Source organism: Giraffa tippelskirchi, chromosome 13 (genome assembly GCF_054371585.1).
Source record: "Giraffa tippelskirchi isolate mGirTip1 chromosome 13, T2T-mGirTip1v1.2.pri, whole genome shotgun sequence".
Taxonomy (NCBI): Eukaryota; Metazoa; Chordata; class Mammalia; order Artiodactyla; family Giraffidae; genus Giraffa; species Giraffa tippelskirchi.
The window spans coordinates 28,825,219-28,852,070 of NC_137287.1; the positions used below are offsets into that span (position 1 = coordinate 28,825,219).

Genomic DNA, 26,852 nt, shown 5'->3' on the forward strand with positions numbered 1-26,852 from the left:
TTCTCCCAGCAATCTTGATTCCAGCTTGTGCTTCATCCAGCCTGGCACTTTGCAGGATGTACTCTGCATATAAGTTAAATAAGCCGGGTGACAGTATACAGCCTTGATGTACTCCTTTTCTTGTTTGGAACCAGTCTGTTGTTCCATGTCCAGTTCTAACTGTTGCTTCCTGACCTGCATACAAGTTTCTGAAGAGGCAGGTCAGGTGGTCTGGTATTCCCATCTCTTTCAGAATTTTCCACAGTTTATTGTGATCCACACAGTCAAAAGCTTTGGCACAGTCAATATGGGAAGGGTTAGGAGCACCCAATCCTTGCCCCGTAAAAAATCTACATTTAACTTTAGACTCTCCCCAAACTTACTTACTAACAGTCTACTATTGACTGGAAACTTTACCAATGACATAAATTGTTGATTAATGCATATTTTATGTATTATATATTGTATTGCTATAATAAAGCAAGCTAGAGAAAATAAAATATTAAGAAAATCATAAGGAAGAGAAAATATATGCACAGTACTATAGTATGTTTATTGATACCCTACGTTTACACCATCTGTTTACAAAATGAATTGTAAAGGCTATTGTTTTTCCAGGAGTTATGTACAATTGTGAGAGCTGGACCGCAAAGAAGCCAGAGTGCCAAAGAATTGATGCTTGCAAACTGTGGTGCTGGAGAGGACTCTTGAGGGTCTCTTGGACTGCAGGGGAAACAAACCAGTCAGTCTTAAAAGAAATCAACAGTGAATACTCACTGGAAGGACTGATACTGAAACTGAAGCTCCAATACTTTGGTCTCCTGATGCGAACAGCTGACTCATTGGAAAGGACTGTGATGCTGGGAACGATTGAAGGTAGAAGAAGAAGGGTATGACAGAGGATGAGATGGCTGAATGGCATCACCAATGCAATGGACATGAATTTGGGCAAACTCCAGGAGATGGTGATGGACAGGGAGGCCTGGCATGCTGCAGTCCATGGGGTTGCGAAGAGTAGGACATGACTGGGCGACTGAACGACAACAACCCACATCAACACAGTCTTATATGATACAAAACATGGTTTATGTTATATGTACTACTGATTTTGTGACCAAAATCTTGGCTTTCTTTGTCTACCGAAGTTGAATAAAAACATACGGAGACAGAGTTTGGAGAAAACAGAGAAGTGGCTTTGATCCTTAGCTGGTGGAGTGGAAGAATACTGTAGACTCATGCCACAAGAACTGTTCCCCTCTTCCATGACGAGTCTATGGGTTTAACTAACAGGAAGGCTCACGGTCAAGGGTAGATGATGAAGAACAAAGGTGGAAGGATCTTGAATTCTTCTTCTTGCATTGTTTCAAAAACAGTCATAGGTTGCCATCAGGTAGCCTGGTGATTGGGTCTGGTAGTCCCATAGCCTAGTAGTTGGATCCATTGTCTTTTGTGTATTTTACGGAGGCCTTGTTTCTGTAGTGCAAAAAGAGAAGCGCTCCAAGGGCTGGTCTGCGGAGAAAGTGCTGTAAAGGTGAGCCCCAGACAAAGGATGCAGTTAGCATAGAGTCAGGATAATATGGGCTTCTCTGGTGGCTCAAATGGTAAAGCATCTGCCTGCAATGTGGGAGACCTGAGTTCGTTCCCTGGGTCAGGGAAGATCCCTGGAGATCCCCTTGAGAAGGGACTGTCTCCCCACTTCAGTATTCCTGCCTGGAGAATTCCATGGACAGCGGAGCCTGGCAAGCCACAGTCAGACATGCAAAGAGTCAGACATGACTGAGCCTCTAGGAGACAGACAGAGAGAGGGAAAAGATAACAGGTGCAAAATGTAGCTCATGCAGAGTTAGGGAGAAGAAAAGCAAATGTAGTTACAGACTACAGATTAGGAATAGTTGAAGTGAAAACTAGGAGTGATCAGGCCTGCTCACGGTTATCTTCTTTGTTCCCAGGAAAGAAAACAAAAACTCAGTCCTCTTTTTCCCTTTTCACTGCAACATTTTATCCTTTTCACTGCAACACTAACAATAAACTTCAAATATAAAAAGATAATATGAAGAAGAAATTCATATTTATTTACAGGTATAATAGTTCATGCATTGAAAACAAAGAAGCAGTATAAGCCTAGTGTAATTGATGGTGCCATATATGGTATGTGTTTGTGGGCATAAGTTTTAATAAATTTTTAATTTTTATAATAGCTTGGTATATATTTTGTGGTAGTGATAAATAGACTAGCATGCATTCATAACATACCTAACTTTTTCTTAAAATTTTTCAATATTTCTAGGCTACACGTTTTGTCTGCAAGTTTTAAAAAACTGTCACAAATCTCCAGAAAATTTTCCAATATTTTTATTGAAAAAAACTTGAGTAGAAGTGGACCTGTGCAGTTCAAACCCCTGTTGTTCAAGTGTCAATTGTATATGTCAAAACATCAAGTTGAAAAAAAATCAAGTTGTACATTTTAAATATATACAATTTAAAAAGATATCTCAATCAAGTTGTTTAAAAGAGATTTAACTGACCAAACTGAAAAGGAAAAAAACCCCAAATACTCAGCAAAATAATTATAAAATAGTCAGTTAGTTTATGAAAAGATGTTTACTTCAGTGAAGAGCAGAAATATGTTAAGTCCAAGCACCTGTGCTTAGAACAGTGTCTGGCACATCATTAATACTCAATAAATATTCGTTGAAAGAATAAGACCTGGAAGATGGAAGGAAGAGTGTAGAGAGTGTGCAGCTGTGGTCAAAGATGCCAGGCATTGGGGAGGGCTAGGTCAATGTCACAAGGAAGGAACAGGTCTGACTTGTTTGAGGACAGTTGGAAATGCTGTATGGTTGGAGCAAAATAAGCAAGAGGAGCCTAGGTAGGCCCTGGGGGATGTGAACAGACTTGTTAGCCGTTGTAAAGACTTTGGCTTTTACTCTGGGCCAAGTGAAGAGCTAGTGGTGGGTTTTAAGCAGAGAAGGGACATCTTTCGACATATTCTGGCTGCTGGCCTCTGAGTTGCCTGATGGGCCAAAGGGAGAACTCAGGCCAGGTGATCAGCAGGGGAGATGGTCAGATTTTTTTGAAACAGCATACATTTATTGGGTTTCCCAAGTTGCTCAATGGTAAAGAATCTGCCTGCCAATGCAGGAGACACAGGAGACATGGGTTCAATCCCTGGGTCAGAAAGATCCCCTGGAGGAGGGCATGGTAACCCACTCCAGTATTCTTGCCTGGAAAATCCCATGGACAGAGGAGCCTGGTGGGCTACAGTCCATGGGATTGCAGAATTGGATATGACTTAGCCAGTGGCACGCACAAGCTCACATACATTTATTATCTCACTTTGAAATGATCCCATGGATTTTCTTCTTTGGTCTGTTAATATAATGGCTTACACTGAATGATTTTTTAAAGAATATTTACTTGACTTTTTATTTATTTGGCTGCACCAGGTCTTAGTTGTGGCACATAGGATCTTTGCCATTCGTTGCAGCATGCGAGATCTTTATTTGTGGCATATGAATTCTTGGTTGCAGCACATATGATCTAGTTCCCTGACCAGGGATCGAACCCAGGCCTCCTGGATTAGAACAAAGAGTCTTAGCCACTGTACCACCAAGGAAATTCCTTGAATGACTTTTAAGTATTGAACAAGTCTGGGATTCCTAGAATAAACTCCACTTTGTCCTAGGCTATTCTTTTTTTTATATATATATGTATCATTGTATTCAATTTTCTGGGCTTTTCTAGTGGCTCAGTTGGTAAAGAATCTGCCTGCAATGCAGGAGACCCAGGTTCAACCCCTCAGTGGGGAAGATCCCCTGGAGAAGGAAATGGCAACCCACTCCAATACTCTTGCCTGGAAAATTCCATAGACAGAGGGGCCTGGCGGGCAACAGTCCATGGGGTCACAAAGAGATGGACACGACTGTGCAACTAACTTTCACTTTAATTCAATTTTCTAGTACATGAGTAGTCAGATTTGAGGTGTGTTTGCAGTTAGAACCAGGGCCAGCGTCATGGCCATGTGATCTGTCTGTGGTGTCACACAGGATCCCTTACGCAGGAGGATCCCTGCTTGGTTTCATGCTCTGCTCTCCTCATCTTGGAATTCTTAATAATCTTTGGATGGGGCCCTCCATTTTCATTTGATCCCAAGCCCCACAGATTATGGACCTGGTCCTGGATAGACTGATAGGATTTGTCAACAGATTGGATGTGTGGTTTGAGAGGAGAGGTGTCAGAGATAATGGGAAGGTCTTGGTCTCAGCAATTGAAGCTGGAGTTGACGTTGAGTGAGATGAGGAACTGCAGGATTGTTGGGATTAAGAGAAAATGGGAGTTGCAGAGAGAAAGAATTTGCTAGGACATGCTGTCACTTGTGAACTATTCCAGGGTCCTCTTTGGGGAGAGTTTTCTCCCCTCAGATTTCCAGCAGGGCCACGTCCCCATCCCAGGATGACTTCAGCCTGACTAGCAGAACAGTCACACCAACAGCAGCTGTGTCCTCCTTGGGGACAATGATCTGACCCCAGAGGGACTGTGCATGCCACTGACTTATTTTTAGAATTTCTCATTTCTCCTCAACGGCAACTGAAATGAAAAATCCCGAGGCTGGATGTGAATGGCTGAATAAAAACCTTTAATTAAGAGTTAAAGACTTTAATCTGCCTGTAACTCGGTTTTATTCCTAAATCCTACAATTCTGAAAAGAAAAAGCAATTGAGAGAACAAAAATGCCATCTAATACAAAGCCGCGAACGTGTTAAGCCAAAACTATTGTGGCCTCCAGGGCAATTAAACTCTCCACTTTTCAGATCTGGGGAGAAAAAAATGTTTTTTCTCCCGGTCTGAGCTGCACATTTTTCTCCAAGCTCTCCAGTTGTGCTGACTCAGCAGGAAATCCATTCCTTCTCTCTCCCTGCCACACACCTCCCCTCAGTCCTCTGGCTGATCTACCTGTGTTTTCCACTGCCCTCTTCCTCCCAGGTAACCTAGATGAGCCATGGAACGAAAATGAGGCTTTATTTTACTTCTTTTTTGGCCACTGAAGAAATGGTGGGGAAAAGTGCTCACACTTCTTTTTTAAAGATGCATATTTCACACAGTGTGTCAGAAGAAGCAGGGCAGTGAGAAAGGAGGAGGTGCCAATGGCTGACATGACTGAGAGGGAGAGAAAGCCCTGTGTTGCTCAGATGTAAATAATTTAAGGTTTGGAAGTGCTCACCTTTGGACCCAATGAAGCTGTTGGGAACTTGTGCAGTGAGGGGAAAGAAAATTGCTGAGACAGGAGGGAGAGAAGTGAGCTTACTGGCCTGGACTTGATTGATTCAGCCAGAGGGGAGCAGCCGATGAGCTCTGGTGGTTGAAATCAGCCAGTGCAGAAGATTCCATGAGGACTGAGCACTCAGGGTGGGCTGTGGATTGGGAGCCCCCCTCCATCATGTGGGCTGAGAATTCTCATTGCTACCAAAGAGATGGTAGAGGCAGATGACTTACCAAGGCAAAAGAGAAGGGAAAAACATCGTAATAAGTAATATTAATACAGTTCTTACTACATCCTAGGTAACCTTCTAGATTGGTAGCTGGCAAATATTTTCTATAAAGGGCCAGGCAGTAGATATTTTAGGCTTTGTGCCCATATGGTCTCTGTAGGAACTGCAACTACTTAACTGGGTTCTGGTAGGGTAAAAATAACCAAGGACAGTATGTAAATGAATGGGTGTGGCTGAGTGCCAATAAAACTTTATTTCTGGACACTGAAATTCAAATTTCATTTTTCGTGTGTCATGAAATCTTCTTCTCATTTCCCCCAAGTCTTTAAAAATATAGAACATATTCTTAGCTTGCTGGCAATGCAAGAACAGGTGGCAGGCTGTCTTTGGCCCTTGGGTGATTGTTTCCTGGCCCCTATTCTAGTTATTTTGTATGTGTTAACTCTTTTATCCTCCAAACTCTATAATAGTAACTTTGACATAAGAGCAAGAGCAGAGAGAAAAAGTCATTGTCAATAGTCTCTCTTATGGGTTGAATTGTGCCACCACTCAGTTCATATGTTGAAGTCCTAATATCCAAGACCACAGTATGTGATGCTATTTGGAAATAGAGTTTTTGCAGATACAATTATTATGAGGTTATTAGAGTGAATCCTAATACGATATGACTGGTATCCTTATAAGAGGAAAAAATTTAGACCTCGAGATACATGCAGGGAGATCTCTGTATGAAGATGAAGGGAGAGATCAAGGTGATGTTTCAGTTAGCCAAGGAGTACCAAAGATTGCCAGGATATCACTAGAAACTGCAGAACATGTGGAACAGATTTCTCTGCTACAGCCCCTAGAAGGGACCAACTTGTCTGTCACATGTTGATTTTAAAACTTCAGAACTGTGAGATGATAATTTCTCAGTTACTCAGTTGTGCCCCACTCTTTGCGGCCACATGGACTGTAGCCCACCAGGCTCCTCTATCCATGGAATTTTCCAGGCAAGAATCCTGGAATGGGTTGCCATTTCCTATTCCAGGGGATCTTCCCGACCCAGAGATTGAGCTCACATCTCTTGTATCTCCTGCATTGGCAGGTAGTGCCACCTGGGAATCCCAATTTCTGTTTAATCAACCTTATTTGTGTACTTTGTTTTAGCTGCCCCAGCAAACAAATGCAGTTACGCAGCCAGTAAATGGCATAGCAGAGGTTGAAAGACAGTTGGATTTCAGAGGCTGGGTACTTAACCGTTGTGCTATTTATTCTGATCATAACTTTGTAATAAAAATTAAGAGTGGCTTTAGAGCCTGACAGAACCAGATACAATTCCTGACTAAAATTTCTGTATGCTGTGTGTCTTTGGGCAAGTTCCTCAACCTCTCTGAGCCTTGCTTCCCACTTGTATAAAGTAAGGATTACAAGATAGCCATTTTATAAGGATGTGAGAAGGTGAAGATGATATACAAATAAAAGAGGATCTATAATACAAGAAACAAAGAAGCCCATGGCACACAGGAAATGTTCAATGGCTGCTAGTCATTTTTATCTTACGTATCCTCAGACTGTTTTTATTAGTGTTTGTAATCTCACAACATGGGCTTCCCAGGGGCACAGAGGTAAAGAATCTGCCTGCCAATGCAGAAGACCCAAGTAACATGGGTTCAATCCCTGGGTCGAGAAGATCCCCTGGAATAGGAAGTGGCAACCCACTCCAGTATTCTTGCTTGGAAAATTTCAGGGACAGAAGCCTGGCGGGCTACAGTCCAAAGGATCACAAAGAGTTGGACACCAATGAGCACAATCTCACAAGAAGCCATTTTGTTCTTACAATGACTATTTTGTAGCCACTCTGCAGACAGGCTCTTAGAGGCTCTTCCCCAGCACAGGTCGCCTTATATACACAAGGTCTACTTATATACACAGGCCTCCTTATATGCACAAGATCACCAGCCACATTGTATGAGGACCTACCCTAATGACCTCATCTTAGCTAATTACATTTGCTTTTTTGGTTCCCGATGCTCTTGTTGGAGGAGGTCATGGAGAAGATGTGACCACTGGTCGATTCTCTAGCAGGAGGGTAATTGGAGGCTGCTCACCCCTCCCATCCTTGAAATGTACATTCCGCCCACTCTTCTCACACTGGGAGTTGGTTCAAGGTTGTGGCTTTGAGAGAGTAGCGTGTTGTTCTGACCATCTGGACGGGATATATGGGATATAAGACTAAGCCCTGTAAAGTCCTCTATAAACTGTTGAGACTCTGGTGGGTGGATGATGAGATCTACTTGTCTTGCAGGGCCCGAGACACACTTCCTAGGTTCCCTGGCTTGTTAGTAAACCTGCCCCCTTCCAGTCTGGAATGGCTGCCTCTTTGTTCCATCTCTCCATGCCCTCCACGTACATGGCAGCTTTCATAGGAAACTCCTGAAGTTTCTAACGCGTGGCCACATCTAGTGGAAGATTCTCTGCTGCTTGCAAGTGAGGCATGGTAAAAACTGCTTGCTCATTTGATCTGCTCCGTTTATTGTGTAGGGTTTATCATCCAAGGAGGAGGTGAGGGCCTTAGATGGAGAATTTAGAGAACTTCCTTCTGGCTGTGTCTGGAGGCCTGAGAGAGTAAGAGGAATCTCTGAGGAGTGGGGCAAGGGGATGCCACACTTATAGGGAGAACCCTTGGATGATCTGTAAAAGATCTTTCAGAGAGCACTTTCACTCCCTTGTCTGTTGTTTCTAGTTGCTAAGTTGTGTTTGACTCTTTGCAATGCTATGGACTGTGGCCTGCCAGCCCCCTCTGTCCGTAGGATTTCCCAGGCAAGAATACTGGAGTGAGTTGCATTTCCTTCTCCAGGGGATCTTCCTGCCCAGGGATTGTATCCATGTCTCCTGCATTGGCAGGCAGATTCTTTACTGCTGAGCCTCCAGGGAAGCCCCCCTTGTCTGTTGTTTGTGGTCAAATCAGGGTCCTCTTATATGCTGATTTCCACCGAGGTTCCAGTTTGTATTCTTGAGACTAGAGGAAACCCATTCATTTGGGCTAAGACAAAGTTCTGCCTTCCCACCTCCTTTATGAATTCCTGGCTGGGATTCACTCAATGATGTCTTTTTCAACTGGGCAGCCAGCAGGGAGCAAGGCATTGACAGACCTGTTCTGGGATCCAGGATGGTAAGATTTTTTCTTTCTTTTTTAAATATAATTTAGCTGCATGGGTCTTAGTTGCAGCCTGTGAGATCTAGTTCCCTGACCAGGGAACTGAACCCAGGCCTCCTGCATTAGGAGCGTGGAGTCTTAGCCACTAGCCCACCAAGGAAGTCCCCAGGATGGTAAGTTTTGATAGGGGTCCAGAGTGTGGACAGTGACAAGAGTCAAAATAGGGGATATTACTTATGGAATTATGGCCATAGGCATTGGGGGCAGGAAGGTCCTCAATACCTAATGCAGGGAATGTGCCAGAGAAGAGGCAGACAGGCGCATAAAGGGAGAACAGCAGCAACAAACTTGTCAGAGGCCAACAGACCCTGGTTTGAATCTCAGTCCTGCCACTTAGCAGCTGTGTGATCTTGAGAAAGATATTGAACCTCTCTGAGCCTTAGCTTTCTAATATTTCTAAATGGAGTTAGCAATAGTTACCTTATAGAGTAGTTGTCAGTGTTAAACAAGAACATGCGAGTAATAATACAGCTCTTTTGGAGATGTAGAGAGCCTAGGAGGACACTGGGTTCAAAGTGGGTGCTCAGTAAATGGGGGTGAGAAATGAGGTTGGTGCTCTGCCCAGGTCCACTTGGATCCCATTTTTGCATGACCCCCAGCTTTAGTTGGAGAAGGCAATGGCACCCCACTCCAGTACTCGTGCCTGGAAAATCCCATGGACGGAGGAGCCTGGGAGGCTACAGCCCATGGGGTCGCTAATGGTCGGACACGACTGAGCGACTTCACTTTCACTTTTCCCTTTCATGCACTGGAGAAGGAAATGGAAGCACACTCCAGTATTCTTGCCTGGAGATTCCCAGGGACGGCGGAGCCTGGTGGGCTGCCGTCTATGGGGTCGCACAGAGTCGGACGCGACTGAAGCAACTTAGCAGTAGCAGTAGCAGCAGCTTTAGTTTGCTTTCACTTCCTGCAGCTCACATCTGCTGATCTCTTGGAGGGACCCATGCTCTTGGCTTAGGGAGTCTGAAAAGGGAGGTATAGGGCTATCTATGTGAGCAGAAGGCAGCCTTAAACCAAAGACTGGAGGCCCAGTGACACCAGGCCTAAGCCCCCTCTGTGGGTTTCTGCACTTACTTAAGTCTCTCTCCTGCCCTTCCCTGCCCTTCCTCTCTTTGTCTGTTTTTTATTTTTTTTCTTCTGAGAACATCTCTTTAATGAGTCCCTTGTATATGAACTCTGTGTCTGGAGACCTCAATCTAAGAACCACAACCCTTGTCTTGTTATATTCTAGTCTGAGTTTGGGGCCTCTGAAAATCACCAAGCCAACAAACAGGAAAACCATACTGAATTCCTTTTTTGCATAAGAGATAAAGACAAATGTACTATAAGTAAATAAGGAAGTGTTAGTCGCTCAGTCATGCCTGACTCTTTGCGACCCCATGGACTGCAGCCCACCAGGCTCCTGTGTCCGTGAGATTTTCCAGGCAAGGATACTGGAGTGGGTTGCCATTTCCTTCTCCAGGGGATCTTCCCAACCCAGGGATCGAACCTGGGTCTCCTGCATTGCAGGCAGATTCTTTACTGACTGAGCTACAAAGACAAAGGTACTGTAGCTAAGGTCTTTAATGCAAGACAAAAGAAATGTCACAGAAGTCATTTGGGGGAGAGAAGGGATCAAGGTTCCATTTGGCTTTTATTTTAAAGATGTATTATTTTTTGGCCGTGGTGGGTATTTGTTGCTGCACTTGGGCTTTCTCTAGTTGTGGTGAATGGGGGGTATTTTCTAGTTGAGGTGCAGAGGCTTCTCATTGCACTGGCTTCTTTTGTGAACCACAGACTCTTGGTACACAGGCTTCAGTAGTTGTAGCATGCGTGCTCAGTAAACCTGTGTGGTGCATGGGTTTATTTGCTCGGTGGCATGTGAAATCTTCCCCAACCAGGGATTGAACCTGTCTCTCCTGCATTGGCAGGTGGGCTCTTACCCACTGTACCACAAAGGAAGCCCTAATTTGAAGTTTCAGTTCAAAGGTTTATGTCATTCCAAAGGGCGATGGACTTTGTTTACTACTTGGAAAGATGGGATGTTTGAGAGAATGGCAGCGCTGCCTTCCTGAATGGTACGTTTTATTCTTTTGGGTGGCAGTTCACTTCATCAGTTAAGGCTATGCATGGTCTCAGTTGAAGAAATTTTCCATGGAAAAGGAAAGACAGAACAACCATATATTTAGGTGCTATCTACATGATTGGTTTATTTTTTCTCTTCCACACCTGGGGACATTTACTGAAGAGATGTTTATAAGCAAATAAGCACAGAACAGCCATTTAACCTGTTCAGTATCTTAAATCTCAGTCCTTTTTAGGTCAGTGGTTGTCAACCTTGGCTGTACCTGGGAAGCTTTAAAAAATACTGTGTCCAAGTACATCTTAGAGATTCTGATGATATGGATCTGGGGTATAACCTGGGCACTTGAGCATAGAGTGTTTTTGTTTATTGCTGTTATTATTGTCAGGTTTATTGCAGCTTAATTTTTGGTGAACAGTTAATGAACACATTTGTCATGTAAACAACACTCAAACAAGATACAGATTTTCCCCACTCCCCAAACTTCCTTCATGCCCATTTATAATCAAATCTTCACTTACCATCCCCCCACCTGCCACACACTCAGCCCTTAGCAAACTCTGGTCTATTTTCCATGCCTATAGTTTCGCCTTTTCCAGTGTACCATTAAAATGCCCTTTGAGTCACCTTCTTTAACTTGGTTGCTTTCAGTTTTCAGCAATCATAAGTAAAGCCACTATACAATCTTAGGTATAGGTTTTGTGTGAACATAACCTTTTATTTCTCTTGGATAATATCTGGGAGTGGGACCTTTGGGTTTTGTAGGTATATACTTAACTTTACAAGAAATTACAAAGTTGTTTTCCTAAGTCTATACCATTTAGCACTTCTAACAAAAGCAAATGAGAACACGTTAGGTGTTTGTTTGTTTGTTTTTTTTAATAAAGCCATTCTAATGGGTTCATTTTATTATTTCATGTGTCTTTAATTTGAATTTATGTAATGAAAATGAAGTTGAGTATCTTTATAAGCTTATTTGCTACCTATGTAACTTCTTTGGGGGAAAGTACTGCTGAAATCTTTGACCATTTCTCTAGGGCACAGGGGCTCAGTAGTTGTGGTACACAGGTTTAGTTGCTCTGCAGCATGTGGAGTCTTCCTGGACCAGGGATTGAACCACTGGCAGGTCAATTCGTATCCACTGTGCCACCAGGCAAGTCCCACTGATTGATTTTTGAAGGGTGAACTAACTTTGCATTCCCAAGATCGTATTCCTGGGATACCTCATTCATTCATTCATTCATTCATTCCTGATTTTTTTTTTTTTTATCATTCTATCACTGCTAGATCTCATTTGCTATTTTTTGAGGATATTTGCATCTGTTTTCACTGTGGACATTGGTCCAGAGCTGCACTATACAGTGCAGTAATTCCTAGACACTGGGCTATATAAATTTAAATATAAATAGATTAAATTCTTACATAAAATTAAACATTTATTTCCTAAGTTACACTAGTTATATTTCAAGGGCTCAATAGCCCCATGTGGCTCAGGGCTACCATATTGGATAGTGCCCATATTGCCCCCAAAGCAGAAAATTCTATTGGACAGTATAGTTTTAGAGTTTTCTTCTTTCTTTTTTTTCTAATTTCTTTGTCTGATTTGATATAGTATGATGGTTGCCCAAGGCATGAGTTGAAAAGTCTTTCCTTCTTTCTTATTTTCCCGAAGAACCTGTGTAGACCTGTTTGTAGAAGAACTGTGGTCTATCTTGGGGAATGTTCCATGTGTACTTAAAAAAAAATGCATACTCTGTTGTTGGGTAGAATGTTTTATGAATGTAAAATTAGGTCAGGTTGTTGATAGTCTTGTCCAAGACTACTACATCCATACTTGATTTCTTCCTAATGTTCCTATCAAGTAGCTCTGAGACATGAATTTGAGCAAACCCTGGGAGACAGTGGAGGACAGACAGCCTGGAGTGCTATGGTCCGTAAGGTCTCAAAGAGTGGGACACGACTTAGTGACTGAACAACAACAGCATGAAGCACCACGTGTATTTTTGCATTTATCCATTTCTCCTTTCAGACTTATCAGTTTTTCCTTCAGATATTTAGAAACTCTTTTGTTATTTGCATATGCATTTAGGATCCTTGTGACAATGGTGAACAGATCGCTGTAGTGTTATATGACTTGTTTCATGCCCCTGCCTCAGGGGCAGAAGATACTTTTGCCTTTTCTCCTGCTGCAGCGGGTCTCTACCTGTGGCCTTGGATTTGCTGCTATGCTTCCATCATCCTGTGGAGAAGGAAATGGCAACCCACTCCAGTACTCTTGCCGAGGAGCCCGGTGGGCTACGGTCCATGGGGTCGCAAAGAGTCGGACACGACTGAGTGACTTCATTTTCACTTTCCATTGTCTTGAGGATTTCTTTCTTAAACATTTGTCTGACTGCATTGGGACTTAGTTGCAGCTCCCAGGATATTTCGATGTGGCACATGGGCTTCTTCTCTGCAGTTGTGGCAGTCCAGTTCAGCAGTTGCAGCACGGGCTTAGTTGCCTCGAGACTGGTAGGATCTTAGTTCCCCCACCAGGGATCAAACCACATCCTCTGCATTGGAAGGCAGATTCTTAACCAGTGGACCACCAGAGAAGTCCTCATCCTGAGGTTTGCGTTCTGTTGGGCAGAAGGATCTTGGTGAAGGCTTTTGCATTTACTCTAGCAGAACAATAGGGCTATACCATCAAGGAAGACCTTTTCAGTATCTCACCCTTTATTTGATCTTTCTCTCAAGCACCCTCCAATGGTCAATGGAGAAGAGCTTGGGGATGTGTACAAGCTTCCCTCGTGCCTGTGACTCTCAGGGATTCAATAATCATATGCTAGCCCACACTCAGCAGTGGCCACAGGACTGGAAAAGGTCAGTTTTTATTCCAATCCCAAGGAAAGGCAATGCCAAAGAATGTTCAAACTACTGCACAATCACACTCGTCTCATATACTAGCAAAGTAATGCTCAAAATTCTTCAAGTGAGACTTCAACAGTACATGAACCAAGAACTTCCAGATATTCAAGATGGATTTAGAAAAGGCAGAGGAACCAGAGATCAAATTGCCAACATCCATTGGATCACTGAAAAAGCAAGGGAGTTCCAGAAAAACATCTACTTCTGCTTTATTGACTATGCCAAAGCCTTTGACTGTGTGGATCACAACAAACTGTGGCAAATTCTTCAAGAGATGGGAATACCAGACCACCTGACCTGCCTCCTGAGAAATCTATATGCAGGTCAAGAAGCAGCAGTTAGAACCAAACATGGAACAACAGACTGGTTCCAAATTGGGAAAGGAGTATGTCAAGGCTGTATATTGTCACCCTACTTATTTAACTTCTATGCAGAGTATATCATGCGAAGTGCCAGGCTGGATAAAGCACAAGGTAGAATCAAGATTGCAGGGGGAAATACCAATAATCTCAGATATGCAGATGACAGCACCCTTATGGCAGAAAGTGGAAGAGGAACTGAAGAGCCTCTTGATAAAAGTTAAAGGGGAGAGTGAAATAGCTGGCTTAAAACTCAACATTCAGAAAATGAAGATCATGGCATCTGGTCCCATCACTTCATGGCAGATAGATAGGGAAACAATGGAAACAGTGAGAGACTTGATTTTCTTGGGCTCCAAAATTACTGCAGATAGTGAGTGCAGCTATGAAATGAAAAGATGCTTGCTCATTGGAAGAAAAGCTATGACCAACCTAGACAGCGTATTGAAAAGCAGAGACATTACTTTGCCAACAAAGGTCCGTTTAGTCAAAGCTATGGTTTTTCCAGTAGTCATGTATGAATGTGAGATTTAGACCATAAAGAAAGCTGAGCACCGAAGAACTGATGGTTTTGAACTGTGGTGTTGGGAGAAGACTCTTGGAGAAGACTCTTGAGGGTCCCTTGGACAGCAAGGAGATCAAACCAGTCCATCCTAAAGGAAGTCAGTCCTGAATATTCACTGGAAGTTCTGATGCTGAAGCTGAACCTCCAATACTTTGGCCATCTGATGGGAAGAGCTGACTCATTGGAAAATACCCTGATGCTGGGAAAGATTGAAGGTGGAGGAGAAGGGGACAACAGAGGATTAATTAGATGGTTGGATGACATCACCTACTCAATGTACATGAGTTTGAGCAAGCTTCGGATGTTGGTGATGGACAGGGAAGCCTGGTGTGCTGCAGTCCATGGGGTTGCAAATAATTGGACATGATTAAGTGACTGAACTGAACTGAGCCCACACTTGGCCTCCAGAAAATTAAAAAAAAAATGTATCTGAATTTGTCTTACTTCCATGCCAGGTGTCTCTGCATTCCATACTTTGCACAGATGATCCTTGGAGGTGCCTTTCTGTAAAGTTCAAGCTACTTGCTTCCCTGTGACCTCAACTTCTAGATGCATTGAAGAGACATCATGGTTTTGAAGTTTTTCCTGCCTTTTTCTTGTTGTTAGGATGGGAGTGAAGCTCTTTCCAGCTTTCTACATCCTGGAAAACTCTATACGGTTGATAATTTAACTTTTTTTTCTACAGGCGTGCTTGCAAACTCCCAATGTAGAAGAGGTCACCTCAGCATTATATGAAAAGTAAAGGTACTTTAATTAAAAAAGGAAAGGATTTTAGTGTGGTGATGAATGCTAGGAAGGACTGATTGGTGCCCTTAAATGCTGCATAACTTAAAAACAGTATTTTGCAAGCCAGGTTTTATCCCAGGGCAAAATTGTAGAGGTAACTTAATAATCCATAAAGCAGGCTTATTCAAAAAGTGCTGATATCTTCCCCTGGCATGCAATTTTGCTATAATCCTATAGCTCTTGCAAAAGGCATTGTTCTACTAGGTGGTATCTGTCTGTCCTTTGCATGGCAAATCCTCAGGTATAACTTTTTACATAGTACACCCCCTTTCAATAATTGAACCTCATATTCAGAGTGCTGTACTTTCGAAGGGCATAGAGATCATAGGGAAAGAGGATTAATATTTAGGCAAGGCTCAGAAAGAGGGAGAACACAGGAGTTACAGAGAGGAATGGATTGCTTAATAAGGATTTAAAAAGAAAGCTTTTACTTTACTCAGAATTGTTAACTCGAGTCAGGACACATGAAGCAAAGGCAGTGTTTCTAGGAAAGGGTTTGTGTTTCTGAGACTTCAGATCCATCCAGGTCTCCGTGATGGCACCAATGCCATTGACTAGTGAATTTAATTTTTCTTAAAGAATGCTGGCTCTGGGAAAGTCCAGTGGCATACACTAGAAGGAGTATTCAGGAAGTCTGCAGAGGCACAGTCCCATCACAGGCTGTGAATGGTGTCCCTGAGACGATACTTGGTTTAGACACAGGTATATTTTGGGGGAATTTTTTAAAATTTAATTTTCAATTAATTTTTACTGAAGTATAATTTCTTTATAATGTTGTGTTAGTTTCTGTGTGCTGTGCTGTGCTGTGCTTAGTCACTCAGTCATGTCTGACTCTTTGCGACCCCATGAACTACAGCCTGCCAGGCTCCTCTGTCCATGGGATTTCCCAGGCAAGAATACTGGAGTGGGTTGCCATTTCCTTCTCCAGGAGATCTTCCCAACCCAGGGATAGAACCCAGATCTCCTGTGTTGCAGGCAGATTCTTTACCATCTGAGCCACCAGGGAAGCCTGTGTCAGTTTCTACTGTATAGTAAAATGAATCACCCATACATATACATAAATCCCCTCCCTTTTGGACTTCTTTCCCATTCAGGTCACCCCAGTGCGTTGTTGAATTCCCTATTCTATACAGTATGTATACACTATTGATCGGAGAAGGCAATGGCACCCCACTCCGGTACTCTTGCCTGGAAAATCCCATGGATAGAGGGGCCTGGTAGGCTGCAGTCCATGGGGTCGCTGAGAGTCGGACACAACTGAGCGACTTCACTTTCACTTTTCACTTGCATGCATTGGAGAAGGAAACGGCAACCCACTCCAGTGTTCTTGCCTGGAGAATCCCAGTGATGGCAGAGCCTGGTGGGCTGCCGTCTATGGGGTCGCACAGAGTCAGACATGACTGAGGTGACTTAGCAGCAGCATACACTATTGATACTATATGTATAACAGATAGGGCTTCCTTGGTAGCTCAGCTGGTAAAGAATCTGCCTGCAATGCAGGAGACCCTGGTTCAATTCCTGGGTCAGGAAGACATTCTGGAGAAGGGATAGACTGCCTACTCTAGTATTATTGGACTTCCCTGGTGGTTCAGATAGTAAAGAATCTGCCTGCAATGCATAAGACCAGTGTTCGATCCTTGGGTTGGGAAGATTCCCCTGGAGAAGGGAATGGCTTTCCACTCCAGTATTCTGGCCTGAATACTGGACAGAGGAGCCTGGTGGGCTATAGTCCTTGGGGCAGATAACTAATCAAACCTATATTTTAATGCTGGTTTTTCTTCCGAGTGGCCTTGGGTAAGTTACTTCACCTCTCTGACTCGCAGTTTACTCATCAGTGACAAGGAGCTGAGAATCCTTATGTCTTAGTGTTACTTGGTGGATAAAGTGATAAAATCTGTAGCGCATCTGCCACAAGGCCTGACACTCAAGAAATGCTCAGTCAGTATAAGTTCATCTCTCCTTTTCCCCTTTTTGGGAGCTGTGCAAACAAGGGGACGTGAACTTGTCCTCTGAGAAGCCCTGTCCTGTAGGATCTTGGTTTTACAAAGTACACAATTTTACATTTGTACCTTGAGAAACCCAGAGGCATCTTTGCTGAATGGGTTGAGGTTTGCACTTGTGCTCTATGGTGACTTAGTTGTATGGGTGTGGTTATATAAAATAATAATTGTTTTCATTCTGCAGTTTGGAAATCAGAGCAGTTGTCCCCTTGGCTCACTGTTGAACTAAATCTGTCTCTTGGTGAGGTGTATATAACTAGGGTCAGAAATTGCCAAGGGCTTGGGTCTTCTCGATATGCCAACAAATTTGGAAAACTCAGCAGTGGCCACAGGACTGGCAAAGGTCAGTTTTCATTCCAATCCCAAAGAAAGGCAATGCCAAAGAATGCTCAAACTACCGCACAATTGCACTCATCTCACCCGCTAGTAAAGTAATGCTCAAAATTCTCCAAGCCAGGCTTCAGCAATATGTGAACCGAGAACTTCCAGATGTTCAAGCTGGTTTTAGAAAAGGCAGAGGAACCAGAGATCAAATTGCCAATATCCACTGGATCATCAAAAAAGCAAGAGGGTTCCAGAAAAACACCTATTTCTGCTTTATTGACTATGCCAAAGCCTTTGACTGTGTGGATCACAATAAACTGGGGAAAATTCTGAAGAGATTGCCATACCAGACCATCTGACCTGTCTCTTGAGAAACCTGTATGCAGGTCAGGAAGCAACAGTTAGAACTGGACATGGAACAACAGACTGGTTCCAAATAGGAAAAGGAGTACGTCAAGGCTGTATATTGTCACCCTGCTTATTTAACTTATATGCAGAGTACATCATGAGAAACGCTGGGCTGGAAGAAACACAAACTGGAATCAAGATTGCCAGGAGAAATATCAATAACCTCAGATATGCGGATGACACCACCCTTATGGCAGAAAGTGAAGAAGAACTAAAGAGCCTCTTGATGAAAGTGACAGAGGAGAGTGAAAAAGTTGGCTTAAAGCTCAACATTCAGAAAACTAAGATCATGGCATCTGGTCCCATCACTTCATGGGAAATAGATGGGGAAACAGTGGAAACAGTGTCAGACTTTAGTTTTTTGGGCTCCAAAATCACTGCAGATGGTGATTACAGCCATGAAATTAAAAGACGCTTACTCCTTGGAAGGAAGGTTATGGCCAACCTAGATAGCATACTTAAAAGCAGAGACATTACTTTGCCAACAAAAGTCTGTCTGGTCAAGGCTATGGTTTTTCCAGTGGTCATGTATGGATGTGAGAGTTGGACGGTGAAGAAAGCTGATTGCCGAAGAATTGATGCTTTTGAACTATGGTGTTGGAGAAGACTCTTGAGAGTTCCTTGAACTGCAAAAAGATCCAACCAGTCCATCCTAAAGGAGATCAGTTCTGAGTGTTCATTGGAAGGACTGATGTTGAAGCTGAAACTCCAATACTCTGGCCACCTCATGTGAAGAGTTGACTCATTGGAAAAGACCCTAATGATGAGAAGGATTGGGGGCAGGAGAAGGGGACGACAGAGGATGAGATGGTTGGATGGCATCACTGACTCGATGGACATGGGTTTGGGTAAACTGTGGGAGTTGGTGATGGACAGGGAGGCCTGGTGTGCTGCGATTCATGGGGTCACAAAGAGTCGGACATGACTGACTGACTGAACTGAACTGGATCTTCTGCATGAAAGTTGATTAAATTAGCTAAGATTGTCTGGGTCAGACTGACCTAGGTTTGAATCATGGCTTTGCCAGTTCTTAGCAGCAGAATCCAAAGCAAATTCCTGTTCCTCTGTAAGTCTTAATGTTCTTGGTGACAAACTGGGAGAGGGTTGCCATGTCTACTTCATAGGTTGAGATAATCAGTGAGGTCAGGCATATCATGCACTCACAAATGTTATATAAACAATTTATTGCCTGTTTACCATTTACCATGCTTAACAGTGGGTTAAGCACTTTAATGAGGCTTCCCTGGTGGCTCAGGTGGTAAAGAATGTGCCTGCAGTGCGGGAGACACAGTTCAATCCTTGAGTCAGGAGGATCCCTTGGAGAAGGGAATGGCTGCCCACTCCAGTATTCTTGCCTGGAAAATCTCATGGACAGAGGAGCCTGTCACTTTATATATGGATTATATAGTTTAGTTGCCATTACAATTCTCTAAGGTAGGCGATATTGGTATTCCCATTTTACGGAGGAGGCTGAGGTAAGTTACTTAGTCAAGATGTGGTGGTGATGAGTTGTGAACCCATGTCCATACTCAACCCCATTACTGTGCCCCCCTCCATGTTCTTTGGCTTCTGCTTCTCCCCAAACCACTGTGGAATTTAGAAATAAGTTCTGATATTTGGTGACATATTAGATGGCATGCCTAATATTGCCTTCTGAAAAGAGGTTTTGGAGCATTGCAGCTACTCTCAGAGTAGTGAAAGTAGCAGAAGATATTTTGGGGGACAACCTCCTGATATGGTAAGTTTTAATTCCCTGGTTTATCAGGCATTTGAAGCCTTAGGTTGGTAAGTTCTACTTATGGGCAGGGCAAAGACTCTGAGGGCTAAACAGACTGGGCAGACAACAGTGTCATGCTTCCCACAGGCCGAGGGAAAGAGTGATTTTTTAGGGGAGCAGAATGACCAGCAGGAACTCTGTCTGAAGCCTTACCTCTTTAAAAACATGTCTGAAGTTTATTTTTTTTTAGATCAATCTTGTTAAATGGAAGGGGGTGTTCCCTAGTTGGTAAAATAATATTGTGCATTGAATCAGAAGCATCTGCACTTGGCAGATAGCCTACAAAGGAGAGATGACATTTTGTCCTGATTTTTCTCACCATTTTTCATCAGGTCCCAGTTAACACACAGCTGGTGCTGTGACTTGCAGCGACAAATTAACCTCCTTTGGAGGTTCCTTCACCCTCCAAAGGACTGTCTCCTAGAGAAGGTACCTCGAGAATGGTTTTTCTGTACAGGAATGATTCTAGGAGTTGTAATTAATGAATGCATTTTTGAAGGTCTCCAGGTTTTCTCCAAAACTATGTTAATGACCTAGAGTACTTCATTTCAGTATGCTGGGCATTGAATACAGTGATAGCACCTGATCCACAAGTAGAAAGGTAGTCTTTTCTGATACAGAATCACTTATAGTCTTTCTTAAGTCTCATTTAAACCTATGTTACCCATGTTACACAGCCAGGTTAATGATGAAGAGGTAACATCAGAAGTTCCTTACATGAAATTCCTTTCTTTGTAAAAAAAACTGAGTTGATGACCAAAGCTTTAACTGTCTTAAATAATGTCTTAAATAATTGATCCACCATACAAAGAAATGTCATAGAAGCTTCCCAGAGAAATGGGCTTCCCAAGAGAAAGCATTAAACAGTTACTGTTTTTCCTTAGTATACACTCCTGACTCTTACAGACTATTGTTGATAGTTGAGCATAAACAATAAAATTGTTTACAGTCCTCTCAAATATGTAGCCATAAACACAATGATCACTATTTATTTCACATACATTTTAGTTTAACTATGTACATCGTCTAGAATACTTGCATCTCTGAAAAAATAGATATAATTTACTCCACTTTATAAATTAGGAAAAGGAAGCTAAGGTAAGGAGATTTAAGTAAATTGCTTAATATCATGTAGCTAGTATGTTGTGGAACCAGATCGGACTTAGTCTGAATTACTTCAAAGCTTCTACCCATTCTATTACTTTGTAGCCACTAGAGGGTATCATAAAGGAAAAGATTCAGTTCTTTTTTTTGAATACCTTACATGTAGCTAAAGAGCTAAGACATAACCATCACAATAAAAGGCTGAGAACTTATTTTGTGTCAGGGATTCTGCTCAGCTTTCTGCAGAGAATTTCTCATTTAATTATCTCAGCAACCTCATGAAGTACATAGTACTACTGTCCCAAATTGACAAATGATGGCAAATAGCTTCCTTTATATGGTGGATTGGATCTGAGCTTCAAAGACGAGCAGTCTGACTCCAGAGTCTATTCTTTAAACTACCATCGCTCCCCAGGACTGTTGATTTGGGACACCGATGGTTCAGAAGACAATTTAGTTGAAGTCAGGCTAAGTAAGGGTTCAACAGTAAGTGCAGTTAGGGAGCTGAGGGGCAAGACGATGATGGGGTAAGTTGTCCATGGCAGTAGACCTTTCAGAACCATGGACAGCCACCTAGAAACGAGGTTATACTTTGTCTAAGTCAGGTAAAGCCTTTATCTTCAAACAAGGTTAATGTCTCCTATCCACTATTTTTATTATTAATTGACCTTTATTCACTTGTTGCTTGGCTCAGCACCTCAGAATTCATGGAATCATTCTCAGTACCCTCAAAAACTCTTGATGTCTGTATTGATGTAATTCGAGCTTCCACTGATGTATAGAAAATAGAGCAGTGTCGTGGAGGAGGAGGAGTGATAAGTGTACGGGAATGGGAGAATTCTAGCCCTCTTAATCCATTGGTTTGTCCTCTAACCATCCATTTTCCTTTAATTCAGGATAATATTAAAACTAAGCCCAGGACCCTGACAGTAAATGTGAACAGTTTAAAGCAGTTGAGTTGCAGAATACAGGCAGTGTCACAAAGAAGTTCATGATTAATTGCTGACTGGAAGGTACAGTCAAACGCCACTGGAGGGTGAAATCATTGTAAGCTGCAGTGGTCTCAGGAGACAATGGAAGGTTGTATTCGTCTGAGTGTAGATAAGGAGGGGGTATTTCAGAAAAAAGTAAAGAGCACAGAAAAAAATACAGAGGTAGGGAGCTATCAAATGTCTAGTGGGGAATAAACAGGCTGACTTTTTTTTCCTGGAGACTCATATTCGTGAATGACCAGACTTGAGTCTTATTTGTATGTATGTACACAAAATGTGAGCAGAATGAAAAAGCATCAGATATGCTTTCAAGCCGCTGGGTGCTGGTGTGGATACAGAAGGGCTCATGCACCTCTTTAGCCAGACAGCTCTATTAGCACTGTATTTCTGCTATAATTATAAAGCATCATTGGAGACAAGCTGTGCTGTAGCATTTCTCCCCAAGCATCCAGGGGACCCAGAGAAGCTGGATTGTCATTTGCAGGAGACAAATGACAATGATCCCCTGAGATGTAATGTGCAGAAAAATTGCAGTTCTATTATGAGACTGTCATTGTAAAGGTTTCTTCTTGTTCCCAGCTCAGACAGAGGAGGGAGACAAGGTACCATGTTAACAAGAGGAAAGAGATCTTAACCAGAGTACAGAAACATCCCTGCCATTTCAGGAAAACAATTCTTTGGGATTGAGTAAATTTAAATGCTTCAGGGAAAAAATGTTTTGATGTATAAGAGAAAGAATATGGCTTAACAGCTAAAGTTTCTCTTCTGATGTACCTGAGAAGCCTTGGTGATGAAATTTAATTTCCACTTTCTTTGAAGAGATCAGAAACTCCATTGTGCAATGAAGGGTGCTCCCAAGTGGAATTGTGTCCATTTTTAAGAGATCCATTAGTTAGTAAGAAACATTGTCTTTAATTTTAAGGAGGAAAAAGAAGGCCATGTTTTACTTGTCTTTCTGTGTTGTGTGATGAGAGACAGAGGGTCATGTTCATTCTCAAACCACTGGGAAATATGTGTAAGTATATTTGTGCACATGGAGATGCAAATTTTGATACCTAGTGTGGTGAATATTAAGATATTCATCCTTTACTAAGAGGTCATCCAGATTATTTCATGCCTGATGCCTTCTACCCAGTGAAGTACCAGCAAGGTATATAGGGAAGGACAGGAGCTTTGGCATTGGAAAGATTCAAATTCCAGCTCACCCACTTTCTAACAGTGGATCTTTGGCAAGTTAACTTTTCTGAGCCTCATTTTCTTCATCTGTGCCATGAGGTTACATATTCTCTGGGTGAAACATTTGTGATAGTGCCTGATGTACATGAAGTGCTCAAGAAATATCCATGACACATTCCCACATTACAATCAAAAGCAGTTATTTTGTTGCTTCCTTTGTGAGGCGGTGGACACTTCTTTTTGTCTTCCAGTATCTTTCCCCTCCTCTTCACTACTTAACACTCTTCTCATTTCCCTTTGAAATAAAACCATCTATTCCCCCATCTCAGTCCATGTGGCTTGGGTAGAGAGCTTTCTTTAGTGCAGAGGTAGATATACCTTCATCAGTCATAGTTTTCCTTGTTCCTGCCCACCCTGATCGGTTCAGGGATGGACATGTGACCCAATATGGGCCAATGAGGCTTGATTCCAGTACTTTTATGGATCTTTCTGGAAGGAGAAACTCTGTTCTTCTGGTGGTTAAGGATGTATCAGATGGTTGCTCAAAAAGTTATACATAGAATGACAACATGACCCATCGATTCCATTCCCAGAAAAATACCAAAAACAATTAAAAACAGGTGTTCAAACAAAAGCTTATATATGAATTTCATAGCAGCATTATTCATAATAGCGCAAAGGGGAAAACAACTCAAATGTCCATCAACAGATGAATGAATAAATAAAATGGATAAAAATTCCATACAATGGAATGTTATTCAAGCACATAAAGGAAGAAGTACTGATGCATGCTACACCATGGTCGAACCTTGAAAACATTAGTTAGTGACAGCTTTGTAGGCACCCACCTCCTGCTAAGAGAAAAACGCTGGTAACACTCTTAACACAAATGGAAGGAAAGTGTTTCCAGGGCCAGACAGCTCCATTCTCCCCACAGAAAGGAAGGTGACATGCTCTTTGAATCCTAGGCTACATTTTTCTCTTTTCATGAGTTTATTGAATAAGACTAGCACCAATGCTGCTTTTTCCAGGAAGAATTCAAAGTTGAATTTAGTCACTCACTGTCATAGGGCAAAATAGTTTTGTAAATATCTGTTTCCTACAAAGATTAGGGGGCTATTGAGAGTAGCAACCATGTCTTATTCTTGTTTGTATCCCTCACCTGTAATGCCTACTATGGTGCCTGGCACTAGTGTTTTCTCAATGAGTACTGAATTTGAAGAGAGAATTGGTCATAGTTGTGTGTGAGAGTAACACGTAACTGATTTTAGATCTAGTTTTGTTGAACACTTAGCATGATTCCTTAAAGTATGCATTTTATTATATAAAGTATAGCCATATGTGTATCTACCTATGATCTACGCCTATATCTACTTGACACATACATCTTCACCTACATCTATAAGAACACCTGTGTCTACATCTATGTCTGAGTAATACTACCTGAGAGAAACTGAAACCCTTCTCTGTCTATGAAACTCACTATACTGTTGAACTATCTCCCAAGAAAAAGAAATGCAAAAAAATCAAAATGGCTGTCTGAGGAGACCTTACAAATAGCTGTGAAAAGAAGAGAAGCAAAAAGCAAAGGAGAAAAGGAATGATATACCCATTTGAATGCAGAGTTCCAAAGAAGAGCAAAGAGAAATAAGAAAGCCTTCCTCAGTGATCAGTGCAAAGAAATAGAGGAAAACAATAGAATGGAAAAGACTAGAGATCTCTTCAAGAAAATGAGAGATACCAAGGGAACATTTCATGCAAAGATGGGCTCAATAAAGGACAGAAATGGTATGGAACCTAACAGAAGCAGAAGATATTAAGAAGAGGTGGCAAGAATACACAGAAGAACTGTACAAAAAAGATCTTCACAACCTAGATAATCACGATGGTGTGATCACTCAGCTAGAGCCAGACATCCTGGAATGTGAAGTCAAGTGGGCCTTAGAAAGCATAACTACGAACAGAGCTAGTGGAGGTGATGGAATTCCAGTTGAGCTATTTCAAATCCTGAAAGATGATGCTGTGAAAGTGCTGCACTCGATATGCCAGCAAATCTGGAAAACTCAGCAGTGGCCACAGGACTGGAAAAGGTCAGTTTTCATTCCAGTCCCTAAGAAAGGCAATGCCAAAACAATGCTCAAACTACTGGACAATTGCACTCAGCTAGTAAAGTAATGCTCAAAATTCTCCAAGACAGGCTTCAGCAAAACGAGAACTGTAAACTTCCAGATGTTCAAGCTGGTTTTAGAAAAGGCAGAGGAACCAGAGATCAAATTGCCAGTATCCACTGGATCATCAAAAAAGCAAGAGAGTTCCAGAAAAACATCTATTTCTGCTTTACTGAATATGCCAAAGCCTTTGACTGTGTGGACCAAAATAAACTGTGGAAAATTCTGAAAGAGATGGGAATACCAGACCACCTGACCTGCCTCTTGAAAAACCTGTATGCAGGTCAGGAAGCAACAGTTAGAACTGGACACTGAACAACAGCCTGGTTCCAAATAGGAAAAGGAGTGCGTCAAGGCTATATATTGTCACCCTGCTTATTTAACTTATATGCAGAGTACATCATGATCAACACTGGGCTGGATGAAGCGCAAGCTGGAATCAAGATTGCTGAAAGAAATATCAATAACCTCAAATGTGCAGATGACACCACCCTCATGGCAGAAAGTGAAGAAGAACTAAAGAGCCTCTTGATGAAAGTGAAAGAGGAGAGTGAAAAAGTTGGCTTAAAGCTCAACATTCAGAAAACTAAGATCATGGCATCTGGTCCCATCACTTCATGGGAAATAGATGGGGAAACAGTGGAAACAATGAGTGGCTTTATTTTCTTGGGCTGCAAAATCACTGCAGATGTTGACTGCAGCCATGAAATTAAAAGACGCTTACTCCTTGGAAGGAAAATTATGACCAATCCAGACAGCATATTAAAAAGCAGAGACATTACTTTGCCAACAAAGGTCCGTCTAGTCAAGGCTATGGTTTTTCCAGTAGTTATGTATGGATGTGAGAGTTGGACTGTAAAAAAAGCTGAGTGCTGAAGAATTGATGCTTTTGAACTGTGGTGTTGGAGAAGACTCTTGAGAGTCCCTTGGACTGCAAGGAGATGCAACCAGTCCATCCTAAAGGAGATCAGTCCTGGGTGTTTGTTGGAAGGACTGATGTTGAAGCTGAAACTCCAATACTTGGGCCACTTAATGTGAAGAGCTGACCCATTTGAAAATACCCTGATGCTGGGTAAGATTGAACGCAGGAGGAGAAGGGGATGACAGAGGATGAGATGGTTGGATGGCATCACCGACTCAATGGACATGAGTTTGGGTAGACTCCGGGAGTTGGTGATGGACAGTGAGGCCTGGTGTGCTGCAATCCGTGGGGTCACAAAGAGTCAGGTATGACTGAGTGACTGAACTGAACTGATATCGTTGAACTTGGTATGAATCACTGAACATACTGTCCTACATATCCTAAAGGTCTTTGAACTATTGTATTACCTTCTACAGTGGGACCTCCATCCCTGTCTTTGACTCAATGATAATCCTAATGATGAAGACAGTATCAGTTTCCAGTTGTTGAGTATTTGCTTTGAGCTGGCATTGCTATCACCCATATACTTTCATTCTTTCCACACAGCAGCCATTTATTTGAACCAAGTTCAGTGATTATCCTCATTCTACTGATACACTGGAGGAGGCTGAGGGGGGCTCAGCCATGTGCCCGAG

General features: G+C 42.4%; 1 long non-coding RNA gene across 1 annotated transcript in view; it reads left to right on the forward strand.

Annotated features, from left to right (window-relative positions):
- The window catches only part of LOC145532072 (uncharacterized), a 318,302-nt gene that overhangs the window by 95,768 nt on the left and 195,682 nt on the right, over positions 1-26,852 (forward strand). Inside the window, exon 4 of the long non-coding RNA XR_014072964.1 lies at positions 20,188-20,284. This is a non-coding gene — a long non-coding RNA (uncharacterized LOC145532072). The remainder of the gene's footprint in view (positions 1-20,187; positions 20,285-26,852) is intronic.